Source organism: Taudactylus pleione, unplaced genomic scaffold (genome assembly GCF_031769625.1).
Source record: "Taudactylus pleione unplaced genomic scaffold, aTauple2 ptg001041l, whole genome shotgun sequence".
Lineage (NCBI taxonomy): Eukaryota > Metazoa > Chordata > Amphibia > Anura > Myobatrachidae > Taudactylus > Taudactylus pleione.
Genome location: NW_028285442.1, coordinates 1,951,934 through 1,976,827, shown reverse-complemented (window position 1 = coordinate 1,976,827; position 24,894 = coordinate 1,951,934). Strand labels below are relative to the sequence as shown.

At 49.3% G+C, this 24,894-nt stretch overlaps 1 protein-coding gene and 1 pseudogene across 12 annotated transcripts in view; both read right to left on the bottom strand.

Moving 5' to 3' along the window:
* The window catches only part of KTN1 (kinectin 1), a 168,407-nt gene that overhangs the window by 123,245 nt on the left and 20,268 nt on the right, over nucleotides 1–24,894 (bottom strand). The gene's annotated exons all lie outside the window — the stretch shown is intronic.
* Nucleotides 14,400–14,518, bottom strand: LOC148454018 (5S ribosomal RNA; annotated as a pseudogene).

Here is a 24,894-nt window from a genome sequence, read left to right as displayed (position 1 = left end):
AAAGCTTTTAGCTCCCAGGATGCACTTGGGTCCACTCTCCCTATAACCCCGCCCCCCAGCCAGAGGCACCTCAGATTGTAAGTAGCCAAAGGCCGGAGGAGGAGAGAAAAAGAGAGAGAAAACTGGAACACTCTAGAACCATACTCACAGAAAAGGAGACGGGAAGCCGGTGACCAGTAACACAGCCCATATGAAGCCAGGTGCGTCAGGGCGGGCGCCCTGTGGACCCTATGGACTTCGTAGAAACAGAGATAACAAAGGTAAGTTCTTACCATATCTCTTGTTTTCTACTTCAGGGTCCATAGGGGGTCCACAGGGTTGACCTTGGGGATGTCCCAAAGCAGTTCAACCAAGGGTGGGGACGCTCCTGTGCTGAGAGGAGAATCCGTCGCCAAAAAGGAAGCATCCTGAGAGGCAAAGGAAACCAATGCCTAGAACCTTAAAAAGGTATGGACAGAAGACCACGTGGACACCTAGTAAGGCAAAACAGCCGAGGCGCCACGACGAGCCGCCCACGAGGGTTACACGGCCCGAGAAAAAAACAAGCCTCAACGACAGAAATGCCCACCCATGGATAGGCCCCTGAGGAAGACATACGAGGCCATCCAGTCAACATGTCATTATAGGCCGGCCATCGTTTCCTGTTAAAACCAGAAACCGCAGACCACCAATAAGGAGTCCGCTTACCATAAGGAACTTGAACGGATCACATAAAGCCAAAGAGGCCAGACCCCAGTCCATGAGGCCACAACAGCCGAGAGGACTGGGAACTGAATGGCCATACCATAAGTTCCAGAATAATATGGAACCTAAAAACCACTTTAAGAAGAAACACAGGGCGAGAGCAACTCACACCCTGACATGATGCCCTCCAGAAGAGGGAGCCACATGAGAACGCTCCCCATTCAGACACTCTCCTGGTTGATTTAAACACCCTGAGAGAGAGAGAGAGAGAGAGAGAGAACTTAAACAATAGACCATGTAATGGCTATCACAACCAGCGGTTCCATTGACTGTCCCCGGAGGGAACAAAGAACCACTACTAACTCCCCAGGAGTCCCTAGGGAGGACAAGTGGAGACATAATCCAGAAAACACTCCAAAGGATGAACTGGATACCAGAGCGGAGCAATTCCATATCTTAACCATACCGACAGTGTAGAGATCCGCACTGTCAGGAAGGCCAGGCCAAGGGTGAAACCCAAGCCAGCTGGAAGGAATGCCAGAATATCTGGAAATCCTGGACACCGGAGGATCGTATCGACAGGTACGATACCATAAGAATTATGTATGCCACAGTCCGTGGCAGATCCCAGCAAAGTCTGGCCTATCTGCTCTAAACATCTCAATGAAGACAGAGCCAGGGAAGCCCGATGACCACAGTAGGGGCGCAGTTAAAGACAAGCGATCCAGATCCAGGGAAAAACAAGGACCCTGAGACAACAGGTCCAGATAGTGAAGCAGTAGGAATGGAGCATCGAGGAGGAGACTCCGAAAATCTTAGTACCAGTGATGTCTGGGACGACCTGGAGCCCCCAGAAGGAAAGCCCCTCCGTCTCGAATTAAACTTCCGAAGACCTCGAGGAAGAAGGGAGACCGGAGGACACAGGTACACAAAGTGGAAGGACCACTTCACTGACAAAGAGTCACTGAAGGTAGCTTCAGTACTCCTAGAGCTGGACTGTAACACCGGTAATGTGTGATCGAGTCAGAAGGCCATGGGGATCAATCCCCTCAGGGAGGCCCCCTCTGCTCACCAGGAGTTGAAACCTCTCTTGGAGAAGAGACTAGTCCCCGGGATGCACGCCGTGACGGCTGAGGAAGCCCGCTTCCCAATGGAGAGCTCCGGGAATAAACACTGCAGAGTTGGCCAGGAGAAGACCCTTGGACTATGTCAGAATGGATGACATTCCTAACATTGCCACCCAACTACCAGTGTTGCCTAGATGGAAGCCACTGTTGTGACACTGTCGGACTGAACCTATTCAGGTTTACCGTGACAAATGGGTTAGGCCAGAGTGAAAGTCCAAGACAGCTTAAAGTATCAACAAGTTAAGTGGCAGGGCAGAAGCGACAGACGTCCAACTGCCCCGAAACGAATGCGGACCAGACACTGTCTTTAGCAAAGAACACCCTGGACGAGATGGCCATAGCCACCCGGACAGAGACCAACTCGCCTCCGGAGAAAGTATCATCGTTCGAACAGCGATCCGATGGAAAAAACTCGATCCATCTGGAGGGGAGTCAATTATGGCAAGGCCTGGAATGGAACTGAGCACATTCCACCCTACCAAAAGGTAGACACTCTGGTAGACCGCGCATCACAAAGAGTAATGACATATGTCGACTGCGTAGATATCCGCACACTCGAAGTTGAAGAGTGGAGATCTTGTCTTACGCCAGAAAAATTCTCAGATTCTGAGAATCCAGCAGTGCTCCCAGATGAAGAAAACCCTGTGAGGGATGCAGGGAGGACTTTTCCTCCGTTGACTAATTATCTGTGCCGAGAAGAAGCCCCGGTTATCCTGACCTGGCCGTAAAGTACCTTGGTGATCCTGCTAAAAGCAGGAGACCGTCCAGAGAAAGGAGCATTCGGATACACTGAACAGGTGAACTGTCAGAAAATCCATAAAGCTGGTAAACCCCGGTGGAGTTGAGGACAGCCCCAAAAGGCAGAGCCCGAAACTTACAAGTGTTGCTGTGGCACAGCAAACCTGAACCCATGCTGATGAGAGGGCTCTGTATGTACCCGTAGGTACGTATCCTGAATACTCGGATATACCATAAAATCCCCAGGTTCCAAACATCGGATGATGGAGCATGGACGATTCCACCTGAGTCAAGGCACCGTTGGAATCTGATTCAGGGATTTGAGACAGAGTATAGGCAAAGGAGGACCAGTCGGTCACCGCCCCAAAAAGAAAGTAGAACAACCAGTCCCTCACTGAGATAGTGAGGTTGGCCGAAATAGCTCTGCTTACCACAAAGACTGTATAGCTTTCTGGGATTGTAAGGCCCTGATCAGTTCTGAAGAAGGGCCCGTGTAACAATGCCTGTGAGGAGGCTGCATGAGCAATGAGAGGCCGTTGAGAATCAGTACCTCACTCTGGAAATTCCCCAGATGTAGACCTGTCCCGTCAGGCTGAGGGTATATCCTCAGGTGTAGAAACATGGTCGTCCGGAATTCCAGGACTGCTCGGTACTGGATATGGTGGCCCCCGTGGAGGCCGACAGCCTAGGAAAAAACAGGCCTTTAGGCTGACCCTGAGGACAAAAAGACTTAACAGAGTTAGTCCGAATGTAGTGGGAGTAGCTAAAGACGGTATCTCCCCATTAGTGATACTGCCAATGATGCAACGATCTTGTCAAGGTCAGGACCAAACAAGAACTTCCCCCTGGAAGGAGTGTGCACCTCTGCTTTCCCATAACGCAGCCATAGGGTACTGCGGCGGATACAGACGCCGCCGAAACCCTGAAAGTTAGAAGACCGGCATCCCATGAGGTAATCCCACATATGACCACTGCATATTTTGTGAGCGGCAAAAAGATATTTGAACCTCAGACGTGTTGGAGGGGAAAAACGTCACAAAAGCATCACCATGCGATGGCCATGGTAGGACGGGCAACAGGCCCTGAAAACGAGTACATTGATTTCAGGCAAAGTTACCACCTACGGATCCGTAAAATTCGTCCAGGCCGGGATGGGAGGCGTATTAATGCCTGTAACCCGATGATTAACATACAAATCCATCCCAGAAGGGGATTTCCATTACTTGTGAGGACCCTCAGGGAATGGGAAACAGGAGGCCTTTGTGACTCCTCGTATCTGGGGACAGCCAGACTCCCGCTATGAGATCCACCCGCTGGGCAGAAAACGGGAGATGTATGATACTGGTGCAGGATCGACATTCTCTATATCCAGAATGAGCCTGGCTACCAGCCCCAAAGCAGGGATAATAATACTTGAGATCGGCTCCCCCCATGTGAGAGGGAAAGAGCCGAATATACCATCCAGTTCACGGCAGAGCCACTGGTCAGTAACCACAGGGCGTATATCACGCCAATTAGTATTTCGTATAAAACGACATCCACCAGGGTGGCCGTTGTGGTAATCCCTGCAAGGGGAATGACAGACCGATGTGGTATCGGAGATAATTCATGTACTGTGAAAAACCCCGGCAGGGAGCGATAGTCTGTGACACAGGGGTAAATTGCAAGAAATTGCGAGATACCCCGAGTTCAAAAGGGCAGTATGGTGAAGTAACTCCAAGCGAGTGACGACAATGGGGCCCGCCCGGCGATCCTCAAAGGAGAGGATCCTGAGAAACAACGCCCTTTAAGGGGGTCGTGCAAGGGGCCCGGCACCAGATGGTGCCGCATACGTAAACCTTTCTGAGTTAAAATCCTCCGCACTAATTCCTGCAGGCTATGACTTGCAGGATAGCAATAATGGGTGCAGTATCGTGTGCAATCTCCTGGTCAGATATATCTGACTATCTTGACGGAAATATTAAGCAGCGCCATACCGGTCCTGACTGACGCTAAGATTAGCTGCAGGAACCCATTATCAGCGTACGCAACTCACAGTTCCATCTAAAATATGGCAACGTGCAGCACGCAACAGTATGTGACAAACCTCACAGATATTAACAAATATATATATGTGAGGTCTCAGAACCACCCCAGGTACACCTGTATTAGGGCAGATAAAGAAAAGGGATAGATATACACTGACAGGTGAGAGAAAAAGCAGACAGTCAGCACTAGCATAAGTCACATACAATGCAGAAAAATATATATACATACATAAGCATGACATATAATATACTGCACAATGTCGCTACATTCAACTGCCCAGATTCAGTGTCTGGGAAGGCGCTGTGTACACTCACCCAAAATGGCCAGGTACGCAGGGGGACTGGGCTCACTGACATCCTAAGAGTTCTGCAGCACCACAGAGAGAAAATGGCCGCTGGAGACCTCAGAAGAAGCGTGGCCCGCGGAGGAAGCAGCTCAGCGACGCCAGACTATTATTGAAAGGCGCGCTGAGCTGAGGGGAGGAGCCGCTAGACAGGGAAGGCTTCCTCCCCTGGCTAGCAATTGACCCCCCGGGATGCCGGCTCCCGCTGCCGCTATAATCCCTGGTGGGCTGTGGACACGCGGGGTATGCCTCCATGGAGGGGGAGCCCGCCGCCACCGCTAGCGCCTCCGGTCTGTCCCCAGAGACCGGAGGCATAAGGCTGCATGTACACGCGGGTCACCGCAAGCGGTGACCACGCGACTTACCTGTCCCCGTCGATCCGGCAGAAGCCCAGGGATTCCTCCAGAGCCCGGCTAGTACAGACTCTGGGGTCCCGCTGCGATCCCCAGATCTGTACTGGCGTCGCAGCGCCGGCGGGGTGTAGGAGCGGCAGCTCAGACGTCCATTGGACAGTCTGATGCTGCCGCTCTGAAGAGTAGTAAAAAAAAATAATAAAACAAAACTCTTTTAAGCTTAGAGGCTGCTAAGCAGCCCCCCTGCAGTAACGGTGACCCGACTCCGGCCGGGCACCAACTTAAACTGAGGTGCCTCTGGCTGGGGGGCGGGGTTATAGGGAGAGTGGACCCAAGTGCATCCTGGGAGCTAAAAGCTTTAACTGCGTGGTGCCCGGATTTGGTTCCCAACCTATACCCCAAGGTCAACCCTGTGGACCCCCTATGGACCCTGAAGTAGAAAACTCATGTTTTGAGGATTTCTGTCAGGGGACACAGGTAGGATAATGATTGTGACAGCCAAGTAGACTAACGGCCAAACAGCAGAAACACTTTTCACATTAAGGGGCCTATGTATTAATAATCGCAGAACTGCCGCGATTAAGGATCCGTATTGCGGTGAATATTTAAATTTTTTTATGAAAATATCCCTGCTATGTACAAAGGGGAACTCGCATGGACAGCGGTTGCGGTAACCGCTGTTCCTACGAGTTATATCCCTGGCATTTTGTCAAAGTCTTTCAAGTTTATTAAAAACTCTCCAGGAGAACTGACACTGCGCATGTGTACAGTGTCAGTTTCCACTGCCAGTCAGAGGCTGCAGAAGAGATATCGGAAGATCTCTCTCCTGCTTGTAAGCCTCCATAGGCTTAAAGCAGTTTACACCATCTGAAGATGGTGTAAACTATCGGGGCCAAAATCCAAAAAGCTTCGTTTTTGGAGTTTGATACATAGGGGTCAGATCGTAGTCCCCATTGATAATAAAGGGGATTGCAATCTGCAGTGCTAATTTGCACTCTGCCAGATATTTCTGTGAGATCTCCTGCATTGTGCTATTAGTACATAGCTACAATACATTAAATTATGCAGAAACTGACAGGATGTCTACAGTGCATAGAAAAAAATATTTTCCCACACAATAAGTACTTTGTTATTCTTGATAAGCTCCTTAGTCTAGTTACTTATACATGAGTGAATGTTATTAGAAGCTATTCAGTATAAGCCAAAATGTATTTCAGGTTTAGTGGTCCTTTAACTTTAACAATGTCAAGACAATAGTAAGAAAATACGACATGACGCTCCATGTGACATTACAGAGGCGATTCAATTATCCGTGATTGCATGAAATGCCCCCTAGAACTGTTGGGCAAAGGCACTTCATGACCAGTAACAATGCTTATTTTAACTCAGTGATGATTGGATACCGTAATATAGGTTCATGTGCGTAGCTGAGCACTGTGGAGGCACATTGATGAGAATTTTATTGCCCAAACTGAAAGCACAATTGATATTAATGTGTTAATGTGAGCAATGGTGCAACCTCAATAAAATAAAAAGAGATTATATGCTTGGCGTCAATCAGTCCTGGAACCCAAGGGGATTACACTGTTGAGATTCCAGGAAGTGATAATTGGGCGTCACCCAAAATGAGGATGTGATGTTACATGGCATCTATAGTAACCCCTTACCTTGATGCGGACACTTGCCAGTATGCCACCACAGAATGCTTTTCTTCTAAGCCGATGGCTGCCAAGGACTAACCATAATATCAGTGCTCACATGAGACTGTACATGATGTAAATAAATAGGGCACTCACTTCAAATAAAAAAGTTGCTTAGAACACATATACCTGACTAAGTGTCTAATTATTAAATGAATCAAAGTTCAATAAGACCCCATTTTCCAAACTTTTAACCCTGGTTATTGCAGAGGCAATCAGAGTCGAGGTTTGGTGAGAAAGGGTCAACCCAGGAATCCGACCCTGGTAACTAGCAGGGTCAAACCCAGCAAGGTTCCACGTAACAGTGTGACCCGGGTTATCCAACCCGGGTCAAGCAAAAAGCGCCACTGATTACAGCTTCTTATACGCTAAGAGATGTCATCATTTTCTCCTCCTAAAATAACTCTGTGCTAGGTAGCAAAGTGTAAGCAGCTACATCATGCAAACAGAAGTAATCCACAAAAACTCAGGAACTCCGGGCTACACAGTGGTAACTCGTCTGCCATGATTAATGCAATGCAGTCACCACCCACTTTTTATGACCTCATCTTTGTGAGCCTGAATGCGTCCATTTCTAATTACACACACGTTTTGCTGGGTAGAAACGGTTTCAGTGTGAATGAGGTCTACCCAGGAATAACCCGTGTCCAAGGTGTGGAGTGAAAGGGGGAATTTGGTGGAAAAGGGGTATAAGTAATCAATTCTCTCACATTTAAAACTGATTAAAATGCTAATTTGTTGTGGAATTGCTAAGGAATTCCTCTTCCTAAATTTTTTATTTTTTTTCCGGCGAAAGAGAGGGGAGTTGGACAGATATTTTCATATTAAGAGAGTAGGTGAGTACGAAGGAGTTATTATTCTGGTCAGGGAGAGGAGAGTGACAGATTTGGTGGCCTGTGCTGGCAACTTTAATAATTTATAATTTTGTATTATTTTACAAGTGATAATATTTTTACAGTGGACTAGTTTTGTGTTCATTGTATGCGTTTTGGACGCTGGTAGCTAGGGAAGGAAGCAGAAGACAGGAGAGGGAGGAGGAAGGTATACTAGCCCTCGGAAAAACCTGGTCGCGACGCAAGATTTTCCTCTAATTAAAAGTCTGCACTTGGCAACAAAGTAGCCAACAACTACAAAGGGCTGTCTAAGAGACACAACGGTCCAAAAAAGAATCACATTTCTATAAATCCTATGAGACATTTATGTATAATAAAATATGCATTATAGTTTCTGTGTTGCAAAGAAAAAGAACATAAACAAAACAAAATTAACTTAAGTGGTAATGGCTTACAGTCGTCACAAAAGCGCATTTAATCATGATCTATAAAAATATATTTTAAAAAGGTAAAAAAAACATTCCTTTAGGTCTTCCAAAATTAAAAAAGTCACAACAGTCAGTAATCAGGAAAGTCCTGCATTGCATCCAAACCCACAAAAACACACCTGTTCCATTATGATGGATTGAAGCATGTTTGCTAAAAGTTATTAAGTAGTTCAGCACACAGGGCCTGACTCAGATCTGCACACAATGCCGATATTTACGCAGTTTGAGCGATTGTTAGCCATTGTGCATGCGTGAAAGATGTACTGCGCACTTGCAGGCGATATAGTCATGGTGGGCAGTATGTTCGGGCGATGACCGATGCAGACAATGACCAGCGGGAGCGTGCATCACTGGCCGCATAATCACTGCACGATTAATGAACGATTACATTATCGTTCAATCATCCATTTATATCGTGTAGTGGATATGCGCCTTTACTCAGAAGGCTGATGGCCGCCAGATCTGCATTCGATGTTTCTGTTGTGTGCATGAGTGGCGGATATGAGATGCTGTCAGTGTGCATCTAAGCCCTGGACAGCGAGTGGGTCATTAGGGTCACTCTGTGGTAAACTCATGTTAAAAAGTGATATGGCAACAGTTTTTCAAAGCATGACCTGTATTATTTTCTCAGTAAATAAAATACATTTCACACAAATACCATTTGCTGTTGGTAGCCATGCAAATAACTTGCTATGTTACTTTGTTACATGAGTTACCATGGAATGACCCATATTTTCACAACTGCGTTCCGTTCCGTGAGAAATCGCAACAGTGATGGCATTTGCGTGCGGATCTGAATCAGGGCTATAGACAGGAGGCATCAACGCGCACATATTTGTCTTTCCTAATGAAAAAACAAAATTACATTTTAAAAAGACAAGCATTTATCTGAAGGTAGTGTGGATGGTTCGCGCAACATGGTCTGTATACATAGAACAGAATGAAAAGGCTACTTAAAATCAATATTTTCTGTTAAGAGGTTAACTCATTAAAGATGGAAAAAAACAGATCTGCCAATAATAAAATCTTTAATGTGCAACAATGAAAAACTGTCAGGAATATAAAAAAAGAAACAGACACACAACATAATGCTGGTGTCATGTACCTCTCTGTATCCCCATACACTCACTCCAACAGGCCTCAGACCTCCTGACTAGCCTGGAGCTTGTCACCATTATAACAGAACACCACACTCTTATGCTGGCCATGTATCTAAAGACTATTATTATAATGTATGGGAGCAAACATACGGCACGCGGGCGAAAACGGTCATTCACACAAGATGGTTAAATGTGGGTTTTATTTAACCCACTTGTCTGACCGACTGTTTTCTGGTTTTTGGGAGCAAACGGCCAATGTCATTTGCTCCCATACATTACCAAATTTTTTGTTTTTTCAACCAGCCAACTATTTGGCTAGTTGGAATGATAATCTTAAGGTGTGTGGACAGCTTTCGCTTCCCTTGTTGGGAATGGAATCCAGCTCACGCTGTCTAAAGCTGACCATACACTGAACCAGTGGTTCTCAAACTCGGTCCTCAGGATCCCACGCAGGTCACGTTTTCCAGGTCACCCAGCAGGTGCACAGGTGTATTCATTACTCACTGACACATTTTAAAAGTTCCACAGGTGGAGCTAATTATTTCACTTGTGATTATGTGAGGAGACATGGAAAACATGCACTGTTTGGGGTCCTGAGGACCGAGTTTGAGAACTTGTGCACTAGACCCATGTTTCCCAACCTCATTCCTCAGGGAGCACCAGTAGTACATGTTTTCCAGGTCTCCTCACAGATTCACAAGTGAAATGATTACTATCTGCCCAGAGTAGTCTCCCAATGCATTGTCCCTAGTAGTAATCCCCCCCTATGCAGTGCCCCCAGTAGTAATCCCATCCAATGCAGTGCCCCCAGTAGTTGAACCCCTATGCATTGCCCCTAGTAGTAATCCCCCCTATGCAGTGCCCAGTGCTCGAAGTGGGAATTTAGAGTTGGGGGGTATGGAATTTTTAATCTTAACACACCCCCATCAAAGCTTTAGGGATACGATATGAACAGGATACGTTGAACAAAGTTTGCTTACCTCTTTTATATCTTTCATGTGTCCCATCTGCTTTCTCCTATCTGTTTCCTTTCTCTGTCATTCTCCTCCTGTGTCCGTATGTTCATCCTAGGTAACCCTCTTGCTCACTATATACTCTCCTTTTGTGTGTGATCACCTGTGTCTCTGTCCTTTACTTTCCCCCTACACCTCTCACTCGGAATCAGTATGATTTACCCCGATCGTCTAGAGCGGTAAGTATAACTAACCTAATTCCCCCCCGTAGCCCTACTTTAGGGTGCCTAGCCCTAACCTCCCCCCCAGTGCCTAACTCTAATCCCCTTTCTAAGTGCCTAAACTTAACACGCCCCTTGCCCGCCGCCTAAACCTAAGTCCCCCGCGGGGGTGCCTAACCCTAACCTCCCCTCCCCCGGGAGACCTAAACCTAACCCTCCCCCCCTGCGGCTGTCCGTGGCGGCGCCCAGCGTAGGGATAATGACAGGCGTCGGGATTTCGACGCCTGTCATTTAACCCTTGCCAGGATTAAGCAGCCGGGAAGCCGGCGGTCGGCATTGTGTCCGCCAGCTTCCTGACTGCTTCCCTCTCATTCCCTGCTATCCTTTTAGCCCCTGCTTCCATATCGCCCCCTGCACCTCTTCCCCTTCAGAAGTGGATAGATCCCCTTCAGTTTTTGTACCCTGACGTCATCAGCTACTGTCCAACGTCATTACCTACCATCCATGTGGGCATAAAGGGACTTTCCTCTCACCCTTAAAACTTTTCACTGCCTGCTTCTCTCTCTCATCCCTACCCATTTATCTGATTACTTCTCTCTCTCACCCCCTGCACCACTGCCTGTTTACTTCTGTCACCCATGCCCCTCTCTCTAAACTCTCTCACCCAAACACTTCTAACTGCCTGCTTCCCTCACACTCCCTACCTCTCTCTCTCACCCCCTGCACCACTGCCAGTTTACCTGTCACCCCTGCCCTCTCCTACTTAGTCTCACCCCCAACACTTCTCACTGCCTGCTTCCCCCTCTCACCGATTCCCCCTATACATCTGCCTGATAATGTAATGTAAGCATTATTTATAGATCACTTCATTATTTATGTATTTAAGAAGACATGCATCTTGCATGTATATTTTGGGAACAATTTATAATAATAGTATAAAAATAATAATATATATTGAAAAAATAAGAGTTATGGTATAACATACCTTGTTAACTCTTTTTCTTTGAGATCCATGGGTCCACAGACATTACGTTGGGGTATGAATCCTGGTCACCAAACAGTTAACACAAATGAGCTCTCTGCTCCCAAGATGCACCAGGGTTCCTCCACATATACCCCACCTCCTGCCTCAGGTAGCCAGTTCATTACCAAGCTCAAGCAGGCGGAGACAAACAAAGGGTAAGAAAGAAGAAACCCATAACTCATGAGTCCAGGCTCTCAAGAGGAGAAACTACGGAAACCTCCCCCAGAACTACAGGTGCGTCTGGGTGGGTGTCCTGTGGACCCCGAAGAAAAAGAGTTAACAAGGTATGTTATACCATAGCTCTTATTTTCTTCCTCGGGGTCCATGGGGTCCACAGCCATTACGTTGGGGATATCCCAAAGCACTAAACCTACGGACGATCCTGACTCTCGGAAGAGAGGAGAACCTTACGCCCGAAGGAGGCATCCTGAGAGGCAAAAGTGTCAAAGGCATAACAATTGACAAATGTGTGGACGGAAGACCATGTGGCTGCCCTGTAGAACTATTCAGCAGAGGCACCCCAGCAGGCCGCCCACGAAGGCCCCACTGACCGTGTGGATGTACCTTTACGGAGTCTGGCACCACCAGACTAGTCTGACCTGAGGAATCGTCATATGAATCCATCTGACCAGCGTCCGCTTATCGGCTGGCCAGCCTTATGACTGTCACACAGTACAAAAAGGAACCTACTTCCTCATGCTGTTGGCGCGATCCACATAATTATGTAGCGCACGGCCAACATCCAAGGAAGCCTCACCTACCGAGAGGCTTGTAGTCTAAAAGCTGGGACCACAATCTCTACATTCATATAGAGCCAGAATACCACTCTTGGAAGGTATTCCGACCTAGTATGAAATACCGCTGTCTCACGATGACATTGAAACGGGGAAGCAGGAAGAAAGTGCTGCTAGATCAGAGACCTTCCAGTCTGACGAAAAGAACATACTCGACAAAACCTAAGCCCCTAGGGCCACATTTTCTCAGTTCACCCTGGAGAACATACAAAGTTTTGTAATAAATGCAGCCAGAAGTAAGTTTCTTGTCCTCTGAATTACAGAACATCCTTTCTTCAAGGCGGAGGTCTGAAGAACCATGCCGTCCAAGATGGACGAGTCAGATCTAGATACAGGAAGGGATCCTGTATTAACAGGTCCAACCCTAGCAGAAGAGGCCACAGAATGTCTATGGAGTGACTCTGCAGGTTGGCGAACCAGCAGCGTCTCGGTCAAGCAGGGGCCATCAGTATTACTGTTGCATATTCCCGTTAACCCTTAGAGGGAGGGATAGCGGGTGAAGCAAATACGCTAGTTTGAAGTTCTACTCTACTGCCAGAGCATCCACAAACACTGTGCCCGTACCTGGGGACCCTGTGCTTGTGACTCAAGGCCATGAGGTCTACCTCTAGAAGACCCATCCATCCACAAAGCTCTGAAATACCTGTGGATGAAGAGCCCACACTCTCTGGCGCGTTTATCCTGCTGGCCTAGGAAGTCCACTTCCAAATTAAGGACTCCTGGTATGAACACAACCAATCTCGCTGGAAAATGACATTCTGCCCCCTGATGGATGAGGCAGTCTACTGCGGTGGTGTTGATAGATTGCACCTAAACCAGCCTGCCCCTTTAGTATTTCCTGAGCTTGAAAAGCGCTCCTGAATACTGCCCTTAGTTCCAGGACGTTTTACGGAGAGACTGCTTTTCCGTTGTCCTCCATTTTCCTTGAAACGTGTGTCGACCTGTCACTGCTCCCCACCCGCGGAGACTGGTATTATCCAGGTCCAGAACGGGCGACCCTTGCTGCGACAAACGTCTTTAATGGATAGTCGCTCTTCTGGCGAGAGACAGATCGTCTGTGCTTTTATTTGGAACCCCGGCCATACCCTGACCAGGCAAATAACAGCTCCTGACAGAGAAAGACTGCCCTGAAAACTGGCTTCAAATCGCTTATCAGTGGAACATTTAAAGGCGAATGCCAATGGTACTGGAAAGGGATATAAGGCCTCAACCTTTCTGGTAATATGGATTTTTCTGCCAGGAGAAACTCCATACTACGTTCCCTACAACCCCTGGTATCTCAGGTGGTCTCCCATCCAAGTACTAACTGGGCTCAAAGCTGCCTAGCTATCAAGATCAGACCACCTTGGGCATGACCAGTATGGTCTGGCTGTAGTCAGATTCGGGAGGCTTTCACAACTTTCTGGCACTAGAACACTGGAGCCTCTCCCCATACCGGCTCCACAAGCCTAGCTTTGGTCCCTCTGATCAGGGAGGAGACTTGCTGTTGGAAGACGGTCTTCCTCTCTTGAGAGTGACTCTTGGGGGGGCAGACCCGTGTGTCCCTAAACACCAGAAGATGTACCAGAATCTGAGGGCTGGACGGAGCGTGAGACCGACCGCCTTCTGATTCTTTTGGCTGTACTAGCCTAGCTGCTTGCCATAATTGCTGGAAAGCTGCTAAGGACGAAGTCACTTTGACCCGAGTGAGCAAACATGTCCCTCCAGGACAGATGCCTAGGAAGCCTAAACATGGTAGGTTGCAGCTGCTTAAGATACCTTAGTATCAGGGTTGGCGCAGGAGTTGCCAACCTGTGCTGTGATCTGGTAGATTTGACTACTGTGGTGACTCTTTAGAACAGTGACCACCACAACCCATTTATATTATTAAGTCCAGTGAGGACACCCCCATCGCCCCTCTCTGTGGCCTGGCCCGAGTAAGGGGCCAACGCTATCTGGTCTTTGGCTGCATAGACCTAGCAGCCTGTAGTAATTGTTCAACGGTTACTAAAGATGATGCCCTGCCTCAACCACTGCCTACAGCACCTGGTATTCCCAGGTGGTCTCCCATCACAGTACTAACCAGGACCAACACGGCATAGCTTCCAAAGTCAAAGGAGATTGGGCATGTCCAGTGTGGTATGGCTGTAGGTAAAATGTCCATTCATGATGGAAATAGAGGGCATAATCACAGGGGCTACTGCTACAGATCACCCATGAGACCAACTCAGGGGGCTCCAGCCATCTGTCTTACCTTTTCTTTGGACATACAAGGTTTATCCAATGTCTAGTATTAATGTGACCATCATTTTACATCCAATGTACCCACGTATCTTTGTAGCGGGTTACATGAGGAGAAACAGTAGTGATAGACTTATGCTGACAAGGCAGCATAATACAGCAGATTTCATAAGTCACATGTAATGCACATGATACATAAATATACATATATATACACACACACACACACACATACATGCATATCCACTGTTCATCCACACTAAGCGCACTGGCCAACTACCAAAACACCAGGTAGGAGGACCTAGAGCTCTGTATGACCTGATCACTGCAGTGGAGGCATATATACATACATGCAACAAAAATTTTTTAGTCAACTACGAACAGCCGACGAAGCTAAGTAGGACATCAAGCTCTGTATAACCTGGCCATCCACAGAGAGGCACCCAGGAAGATGAACCAAATCTCCTGAGAACATTTGCAAGTAACCCACAATAAGCGTCGGTTTACAGAAAACCTACATGTGAAGCACTCTAACCCCAAACTGCAGTTTAGGGGTTTCAGGAAAGTCAATTTTTGAACAGTAGCACATTCATGCCTAACTGACCAGTTTTGCAAAATCTACCTGTAGATTTGCCTCAATCGGTACTGAATCCAAGCAACAAAAGTTGGAAGGATTCCAATGTTATGCACTTTCCTGGGAACAAGGCATACTCAGGGATAGCCAACTTCCCAACCTCCCCCAATCAGTACTTAACTCAGCTGAGTTTTCCTAATTAGGAGAGAGGGGGGATGGGCAACCCAGCCCTACCAGTATATGTGAATTACAATTTAACCCATACAGCCTACAGCTGGGGCCAATGTAATGTGCTCATCTTCACACAGTGTTTTCAGAAACAAAGGCAGCATAACTGAGCAAAACTTAACGCATTTAAGCTGTATATTTGCCATAGGCTCTTAATCAAAAAAGCACACCAGCTTAATAGGATATTTGAGATTGTTCAACCTGCCACTAAGCAAGGTATTTTGGTCCACAATCTGGGAAAAGGAAACCCAAGGGAGTTCCTATCCAGAAGCTGGGAGGTTTGTCTACTTGACACAGTAACCACATAATCAGATTGTATGAAATCCTGTGGGGAAAATCCCCCCAGCCGCCTGTCCTTCAGACTCTGAGACATAATAATGACAAGTTCTGAGTACACATGCGATTTTGTTTCACCCTGACTACTCACACACCCGTAGGAAAGGGTTAAGGGAAAAATATGAGATATGGTAAGAACTTACCTTTGTTATCTCTATTTCTACGAAGTCCATAGGGTTCCACAGGATACCTTGGGGTATAGCTGATGACGTCAGGCATCGGGCACCATAGAGTTAAAGCTTTCAGCCTCCCAGGATGCACTAGGGTCCCCCTCCTATACCCCGTCCCCGAACCAAGGCACCTCAGTTACGTACCAAGCCATAGGCCGGAGGAGGAGAAGGAAGAGAGAGAAAAAAAGATCTGGACACACACAAGAATCACATTCTCACCAGAGGGAGACGGAAAAACCGGTGACCAGAGCAAAGCCCATCTGCAGTACAGGCGCGGCAGGGCTGGAGTCCTGTGGAACCCTATGGACTTCGTAGAAATAGAGATAACAAAGGTAAGTTCTTACCATATCTCATATTTTCTACTTCAGGGTCCATAAGGTATCCACAGGATACCTTGGGGATGTCCCAAAGCAGTATCCTTTAAGGGTGGGGACGCTCCTGTGCTGAAAGGAGAATCCGCCGCCCGAAGGAAGCATCCTGAGAGGCAAAGGTGTCAAACGCGTAATACCTCACAAAGGTATGGACCGAGGACCAAGTGGCAGCCTTGCAGATCTGGACTGCAGAGGCACCACGTCAAGCAGCCCACGAAGGACCCGCAGACCTAGTGGAATGAGCCCTCACAGAGGAAGGAACCGGAAGGCCTTCATGAAGATAAGCTTCTGAAATGGCCATACGAATCCAGCCTGCCAAAGTTTGCTTTGAAGCAGGCCAACCCTTTTTACGGAAGCCATAGAGGACAAACAAGGCGTCCGACTTCCTAAACGAAGAAGTGCGGTCAACATAGATCCTTAAGGCCCGCACAACGTCCAAAGTGGCCTCACCCACTGAAAGATTGGGTGAGTTAAAAGCCGGCACAACGATTTCCTCGTTGATGTGAAAACTGGAAACAACTTTAGGAAGGAAACCAGGACGAGTGCGCAGCACTGCCCTGTTCCTATGAAAAATCAGAAAAGGGGGTCCACAGGAGAGAGCCCCTAAATCAGAAACACGTCTGGCCGAAGCAATGGCCAGAAGGAAAATTGTCTTAGCTGTCAGCCATTTGAGGTCCACTGAGCCCAGTGATTCAAACGACGGTCCCTGGAGAGCCCTCAGGACCACAGCTAAATCCCAAGGCGCCACCGGTGGAATAAAAGGTGGCTGAATTCTGAGAACACCTTGCATAAAGGTGCGCACATCAGGGATTGCAGCAATCCTACGATGGAACCAGACGGACAGGGCAGACACCTGCACCTTCAGAGAAGCAAGGCGAAGCCCATGGTCCAGTCCCGCCTGCAAGAAGACTAACACTCTAGACAGACCGAACTCCCGAGGGGCATAACCTCTCGGTCGACACCACTGGAAGAACGTATGCCACACTCGATGGTATATCCTTGCAGAGGATGGTTTCCGAGCCTTTAGCATTGTTTGCACTACAGAGCTGGAAAACCCCCTGGACCTTAACATGGCCATCTCAACAGCCACGCCGTCAAAGACAGCCGAGTCAGGTCCGGGTGAAGACAAGGACCCTGTGACAGGAGGTCCGGTCATAACTGCAACCGCAGAGGAATGTCCACGGACAGTCCCTGGAGGTCTGAGAACCAGTGCCTCCAGGGCCACACGGGATCTATCAACAGGAGCATCCCTCCTTCCTGTTTGAATTTCCGGATTACCCGTGGAAGAAGGGAAAACGGAGGAAACCGATAAGCAAACCGGAACGTCCACTGGACGGACAGAGCATCCACCAGAGACGCCTTTTCGTCTCTTGTGCGAGACCCGTACACCGGCAACTTGTTGTTGTGCCGTGACGCCATGAGGTCGATCTCTGGGAGACCCCACCTGTCCACCAGAAGTTGAAAGACGTCCTGGCGACTGAGAAAGTCCGCCTCCCAGTTTAGGACTCCCGGGATGAAGACTGCTGATATGGCCGGGAGATTTCGCTCCGCCCAAACCAGGATTCGGGACACCTCTATGAGAGCCGCCAGACTTCGGGTTCCTCCTTGCCGATTTATGTAGGCCACGGTGGTAGCATTGTCCGACTGGACCTGCACTGGGTGACCTTGGAGAACCCGATGTGCCTGCTGGAGAGCATTGTAAACCGCGTGGAGCTCCAAGATGTTTATTGGAAGCTCCGCTTCCGCCCGAGTCCACCTGCCCTGGAACAAGTGTGGACCCGTGACTGCTCCCCAGCCCCGAAGACTGGCGTCCGTTGTCAACAGGATCCAATTCGCCACCCAGAACGGACGACCCTTGTTGAGATGGGTCGTCTGCAACCACCAGGCTAGAGACAGGCGAACCTCCGGAGTGAGCACCATCGTCTGGGATTTTAGACTCTGAGGCAGTCCATTCCATTTGGACAGAATCAACTGCTGCAGAGGTCTGCAGTGAAACTGGGCATATTCCACCATGTCGAATACTGACACCATGGAGCCCAGTAACCTCATTGCCGAGTGTAGAGACACACGGCGACTCTGCAGACAACTGCACACCCTCGACTGCAAGGCCAAGATCTTTTCCCCCATCACAAAGATCCTTTGCTGTCCGGAGTCCAATAACGCTCCGAGGTGCAGAATCCTCTGGGACGGGATCAGGGTGGACTTCTGCCAGTTTATCAATCAGCCGTGCCCTTGCAGTACCGCAATGGTCAGGTCCAAATGACGTAGAAGGAGCTCTGGAGATCCTGCCACCAACAGAAGGTCGTCCAAGTACGGTAACATGCGGACTCCCTGCAGCTGCAGAGAAGCCGCCATGACCGCCATCACCTTGGTGAATACACGTTGTGCTGTCGCCAGCCCAAAAGGTAACGCCCGGAACTGAAAGTGGTCGTTGCGGATTGCAAACCTGAGAAACTGTTGATGGCGTAAAATAATAGGGACATGCAAGTAAGCGTCCTGTATGTCCAACGACACCATGTAATCCCCAGGTTCCAGCGCCAGAATGATGGACCGTAGGGTCTCCAACCGAAACCATGGCACCCGCGAAGACTTGTTGAGTGCTTTGAGGTTGAGGATCGGACGATACAACCCATTGGGTTTCTGCACCAAAAACAGATTGGAATAGAAACCCTGGCCCCTCTGGGAGAATGGAACAGGCACTATAACTCCAGCCTGGAGCATAGTGTGCAAAACATTCCGCAGTTCCACTGCTTTGTTCCGGTTTGATGGAAGACCCGTGGTGAAGAATCGGGACGGGGGCCTGTGCCGAAAGGAGAGGGCATACCCGTGAGAAACCACCTCGTGAACCCAAGTGTGTGTCGTGGTAACCGACCAACACTGGGCAAACTGCAGCAGGCGGCCTCCCACTTTGGGATCCCCCAAAGGGAGGCCCGGACCGTCAGGCCGCAGGCTTGTCATCTGGCTTAGGGGCCGGACGTCTGGTACTCCAGGCCTGTTTCCGGGGCTTGGCCGATTTTTTGGGACCAGCCTGTCTGGGAAAGGACTGAGTCTTAGGCCTACCCTGGGCCCTGTAAGGCCAAAAGGATGACCTACCAGAACTGGAAGGAACGGCAGCAGACGGAAGACATGCCGACTTGGCTGCCGCCAGTGTGGCTACGATTTTGTCCAGATCCGGACCAAATAGGACTTCTCCATTAAAAGGCAAAGCTTCCAAGCCCTTCTTGGAATCAGCGTCCGCCTTCCAAGATCGCAACCATAAGGTGCGCCGAGCAGCTACCGCAACCGAAGAAATCCGAGACGCCAGGGTACTGACATCCAAGGCCGCTTCATTGATATAAGTGGCCGAATCCCGGATATTGCCTATCAACTCGGTCTGTTCAGCCGAACAGTCGGAATCGAAAGACGCCTCCAAAGTATCAGCCCAGCGCTCCATAGCTCTGGCTACCCAACAAATGGCCATAGCCGGCCTAGCTGCCCCCCAGCAAGGGAATAAACGGACTTTAAGCAGATCTCTACCTTACGGCCCGTAGCATCCTTCAAGGAAGACATGGAGGGCATGGGCAATGTAGCACTACGGACCAGGCGTGTCACATGAGAATCCACCTGTAGAGGTGACTCCCACTTAGAAAAATAATTATCCGAAAACAGATAAGCCACCGCCAAGCGCCTCTGAGGCTGACACCGTTTGCCAGGCTGTTTCCACGCCTCCTCTAAATGGTCCACCAACTGACCCGAAAGAGGAAACACTGTGGCGTCACCCTTAATATCCTTAAAAAAGGCATATTTAGATTTGGACACTGGAGGCTCATCATCCTCAATCACTAAAACTGTGCAGACTGCCCGAATAAGTCCAGGAATATATACCTTGGACCTAGCATCCGCCTTTTTAGTATGGAGAGGTTCCTGGTCAGAAAGATCCAGAATCTCCCCATCATCAGACGTCACGTCGTCACCCACCCAAGGAGCAGACAGAGACGTCACCGGCCGCTTATGTGGCCGTAACACAGACTCCCCTTGTAACACGTCCGACAAGTGCTGTACAGAACTTGTCAGCGAATTAACCCACGCACGCTCCTGAGAGACTTGGTGAGGGGAAATAGGGAGACTGTGGGGTACCATCGTCTCGGGAAACCCTTCATGGGTGACGACACCACTGACTGCTGGGACAATCCCACCTGTGAGAGTGCAGGTTGCGGAGCTAATTGACCCACCAGGGTTGTAAGTGCTTTGGCGAAACAAGCCCAGGGCGGCTCCTGTACCGGGGCCGTGACAGTAATTGGTCGCGCCAATAAATAACACTGCCGACATAGCCCCTCCACGCTACCCTCCCCCTCTGCTATTGGTACCTTACATGTAGTACACCGAAGCTGGAGAGGAAAGTAACTCTCAGACATGATGGTAAGTATATGTGACTCCTCTCACTGATACTTTTAGTATAGTGTGAGACCACCCTGCAATCACCGCACCGCAAGGGCTTTAGCAGAAAGAGATCAGGGACAGTGAAATGGCCGACAGTAGAAAATTAAAGTACAGGCAGCAGCGCTAGCAGAAGTCACATACAATGCAAAGAAAATGAATTCCTGCACTATCAGCGCTGTTACTCAACTACGCAGACAAGGAGCCTGGTAGGACACAGCGCTGCATACACTGACCTGAACCTTAACGTAGGAGAGGTATGCCGGGGGACCTAGACCGCGATGCCACCTTTCCAGGCTTCCAGCAGCGTTCACCATGCATTAGATAAGATGGCCGCCGAGGAGCATAGAGGAGGCCGGCCTGGGGGAGGAGCGCTGCCACAGGGCCAGTCTGCGTGTGCAGAGAGGGCTGTGTGCAGCGGGGGAGGCGAAGGCTGTGAGACAGGGAAGGCGCGCTCCCCTGGCATGCATTTAACCCCTGGGACGCCGCAGCGCTGCCGCTCAGCCGCAGTCCAGCTGTCCCAGGGGGGTAGTAGAAGCGCAGGTTAGTACCTGGCTCCACACTGCAGCCAGTCCCTGGGGACAGTGGACAATGTTCAGCAGGGTCCCACCGCGGGGCCCCGCTGCTTACCTTGCTCTCCCCCTTAGATCCGGCCATGGTCCCAAACATCTGGGGTCACCGCTAGCTGTGACCCCAGATGCTTACCAGCATCCCCGGATTGGTACCGGCGTTCTGGTACCGGCGGGGGTGTAGCCCCCCTCTAACAGGTGCATCCGACTCCGGCCGGGCACCAAACTAAACTGAGGTGCCTTGGCTCGGGGGCGGGGTATAGGAGGGGTCCCTAGTGCATCCTGGGAGGCTGAAAGCTTTAACTCTATGGTGCCCGATGCCTGACGTCATCACCTATACCCCAAGGTATCCTGTGGATACCCTATGGACCCTGAAGTAGAAAGACAGTGATAATTTACAGGAGTCACAGTTCTTTTACCAAAGAAACAGTATCCATAAAACAATCACGTCATGCATAAACACTCTGCGAGTCATATGCATATAAGCTCTCACTACCACCATCAGCCTAGGCTTCGGTAGGATAGAGCCCTGTGAAAACCTGAACCAGCAGTAGGAAAGGTATACAGGGAGACTGCCCAGCGTCCTGTAGGAGCAGCGTTCAGAGAGCAACTGACATACACTCTGGCTGCCCTCTATGGAGGCTGGGAGGAGCAATCCACAATCCCTGCGCCAGAGGACTGAACTAGCGTGTGGATTGGGGGAGAGACCGCCAGGGAAGCGTACCTCCCCTATGCTGCTTGGACATGCCCGGTAAACTGACCTGGCGGCCGCCACAAGCCCCGGCTGGTCAGGAACATCATATACCGGCTGTCTAGGCTAGGAGACCAGCCGTATATGCCTCCTGACTGCAGTGCGCCTCCGGCCAGACTCACCGCCGGAGGCCGGACCGCCATGTGGTCCCGGCGTCAGCGGCCGCCGCAACCACCTGCTTACCTGCCATCCCCTTGATCCGGTTGCGGTCCAGGGCCTGAGAGCCCCTGCCGAATCCGCAGCCATGGACCTGCCAAGGCTAGCGGTGCGGCGCCGGAGGAGGTAGTTGCAGCGCGTGGCCGGTGCAACTCCAATCAGGCGCGAGGCTGCTTCCAGGATCGCTCAGACCACCCGCTGAGATAGAGAGTAAAACTCTCTTTTTTTTTTAGTTACTCGTCTGCAGGACTGCTCCAGCAGTCCCACTGTCTATGTGGTGAGCACACCAAACAGGAAGAACTGGCTACCTGAGGCAGGGGGTGGGGTATATGTGGAGGAACCCCGATGCATCCTGGGAGCAGAGAGCTCGTTTGTGTTAACTGTTTGGTGACCAGGATTCATACCCCAACGTAATGGCTGTGGACACCATAGAAGAAAAATGCACCCTGCTCAGTGTCCAAGTGCCATGTTGGCATTGCATGGCACATATGCCCCAGCCTAGATGCCTCAGCTACCTCAGCCCATGTATCCTGACAGTGTAACACTGTTTCTCCCCAGGTAAACTAGGACCAGTCTGCACACAAGTCCTAGTCATCTGCAGCCTGCCCTGCTTTGCACACAAAGGCAAGTTAGTCTACTCTTTACCTCTCAGACAGGACTCACTCGGGGAAGTAGAAAGAAAGTTTCCGTGCAGGAGGCCAGGAGCTGGCTGCTGTTCCTGGTCTCAGAAGGCACCTTCTCATTGGCTGATGGGCTTAAGCCGTGATTGGCTGGCGGCCTGTGCCAAATATAAAGATCCAACCCCTTTTATTGTCAGCCGGTCCGTGAGCCAGGATTGGCTGGCGGCCGGTGCTAACTGCATAGCTCATGTCTCCAGGCTAGCGCCGCTGCAGTGCCGATGTGAATGAGATGTGTCCCTAGCGGGACACACCTCTATGCTATACCGCTACTGTTCCAGCGCTGGGATCCCATATGCGATCCCAGCGCCGGTACATTCTCTAATGTGGCAAAGATGAAGTGGTGGCGGGAAATGGCGGTATGTAATACCGCCCCACTTCGAGCACTGGCAGTGCCCCCAATAGTAATGCATTGCCCCCAGTAGTAATCCTCCTTAATCCCCCCTATGCAGTGCCCCCAGCAGTAATGCATTGGCCCCAGTAGTAATCCCCCTATGCATTTCCCCCAGTAGTAATCACCCCCATATGCATTGCCCCCAGAAGTTGACCCCTTATGCATTGCCCCCAGTGGTGGCCCACCTATTTGCCCTTTAGTAACATAGGCCTAATGCCCAGGTCACTGTCACCTATTTGGGGGGTAGACAACTTCAATTGGGCCTAATGCCCCCTATGTAGCCTGGGCCTTGTGCCCGCCTATATACCCACAGGCCTAGTGCCCGACAACCCTGATTGTCTAGAGAGGGGTTAAACACCGATGGCCCAAGGCCACCTACCGGTACAGTGGAAGAGGCTGCAGAGGGGGGAAGTTATGTTAGCTCTTTTTCTTTCCACCCCCGCAATACTCCCTGGTTCATTCTTCTGCCGCTGGCCCATCCTGGCCAGTGGCGCCGCCTCTTCCTTTCTTCCTCTTTGATCACGCAGTCTTCTGGCCTCTTGCGCGGCCGCCGGAGCGCTCTGGGATCGCAAATGCAGCAGGGGGTGTCATACACCTCCTGCTGCATTTGCATTATTGCAAGGATCACAATTACAAAGCTGCCTTCGTGCATACATATCTATAGCCTGCGTGCATACATCATATCTATAGCCTACGTGCAGCTTTGCAGTTGCGATCCTTGCTGAATCAGACCCACATACATGCTGAATCAGACCCACATACATGTAGTATACACGTTGCTACCAGAAGCTGCTGAAATGAATGGGGAAAGCTCTGTACATGTGTAAATTGTGTTTAATTATTTTCATCGCTCTGGGTTTGGAGCCTGAAACCTGTTTAATAAAAAACTTCTAGTCATTTCCGCAGCGATTTAAAACATATATACGTCATATGCTTCTAGTTCTATACTACACTGATACATTAGAACCTGATACAATTTTGCTATATCTGAAGTGGACGTGTGGAAAACTGGCAATTTACCATTAGTAGATTGTGTTTAGCAGATCGACCTGGAAATCACTAAAAATTTGTGGTTATTACGATTTCTGCAAATCAACCTTTAGCAGACCCTCTCCTAAACAATTAGAGGGAGAATGTTTTGCATGAAGTTTACACAGGGAACCGATAGTCTGCTGCAGCTTCCCAAACTAAGCCGAGGAATAAAATTCTGCCGTGTAATGAGTAAGTATAATTATGCATGCTACATTTCAGGCCTCTATTCTGGAGACGTGCGAGGCCATGCTGGAGAGCCTCAGAAGATGTTCATTCTAAGAACATCACTTCTGTCCAATGTAGAACTTCCTTTCTAAGCAACATTACCTCACGGAACAAAAATAGAGCCGACAACTTTACTGAAACACAAAAAGGTATATAACAGGGAGAGAAAAAAAAAGTTCCCTCTTATCTATCTGTGGGAAATTTTTATATTATAATTATATATATATATATATATATATATATATATATAATATCTCTCACAGAAAAAAGCTATATATATTAAGTCTTTCTCGATACTTTTTGTGTGGAGTGCTGCCTGTATGGAATCAATATTGTAGTTGTTCTGACTGCTAGCCAGACCCCTTAGGATATTTGCACCCCGGTTGCTG